Source organism: Halyomorpha halys, unplaced genomic scaffold, assembly GCF_000696795.3.
Source record: "Halyomorpha halys isolate HHAL.00 unplaced genomic scaffold, Hhal_1.1 Scaffold107.1, whole genome shotgun sequence".
NCBI classification, from domain to species: domain Eukaryota; kingdom Metazoa; phylum Arthropoda; class Insecta; order Hemiptera; family Pentatomidae; genus Halyomorpha; species Halyomorpha halys.
The window spans coordinates 724,903-725,865 of record NW_027112128.1 but is presented as its reverse complement, the minus strand read 5'-3'; positions in this window follow the sequence as shown (position 1 = coordinate 725,865).

Sequence of the window (963 nt, the reverse complement as noted above, 5' to 3'; positions counted from 1 at the left end):
ATCTCCGGTATAAGCATCAACAAGAATGCACCTAAGACTGCTAGCGAACCACAAAGTGTAGTAGGAATCCACCAAGCTTTCTTTCCCTGTATAATATAGTAATACCAAGTATATTATTATATATATATTAATACATATATGTTAATCACAGTACTTCAGAGATAAAGGACAGTTAGTATACTTTTATTCTGGGAAAAAATCTGTTCAAACTTGGTATACTGATATTTTAGGTAAAGAAAAATATTCAAATTTAGTCAAGCTGAAAAACTCCACTAATACAATGATTAACATTCATTCATTTTTTTAAACAATGTTTGGCTCACACCATTCTCAGGATTTCTATTAAGAAATTTTCACAATTAATTTTAAACTTAATTGGCCTACTGACAAGTCAGCAAGAGCAGAACCGGAGTCAGAATATTCTGATATGATTAAGTAGAATGTTTATGTTGTTTTTTCTATGCTAAACCGTTCATTGAATTTCTTAATCTATTTCAGGTTTATGAAAATCCTCAAGGTAGTATCCTTGGTCCCATTTTACACTGTCTATACAGCTGACATTCCAACCAATCCTAACACTATCCTCACCACGTATGCCGATAACACATGTGTGCTCGCAGTTAATAATAACCCATTAATTGTATCCCAAACTCTCCAATCCCATATCGCAGCCCTCGAAGAATGGTCTCGTAATTGGAGGATTAAGATAAATTCCAACAAATCCCATCAATTCACCTTTACCCTTCGTCGTAAACCTACCGACTGCGCTACAGTTTCATTTAATGATGTTACTCTTACCCCTGTCGAACAGATCCACTACCTTGGACTACATTTGGACAAATGATTAACCTGGAATCATCACAAAAGACTGAAAAGACAGGAAACTGCACGTCGATTTCGACTATTACAGTACTTACTAGACAAACGGTCTAAACATCCAATACATTACAAAAGACTGATCTA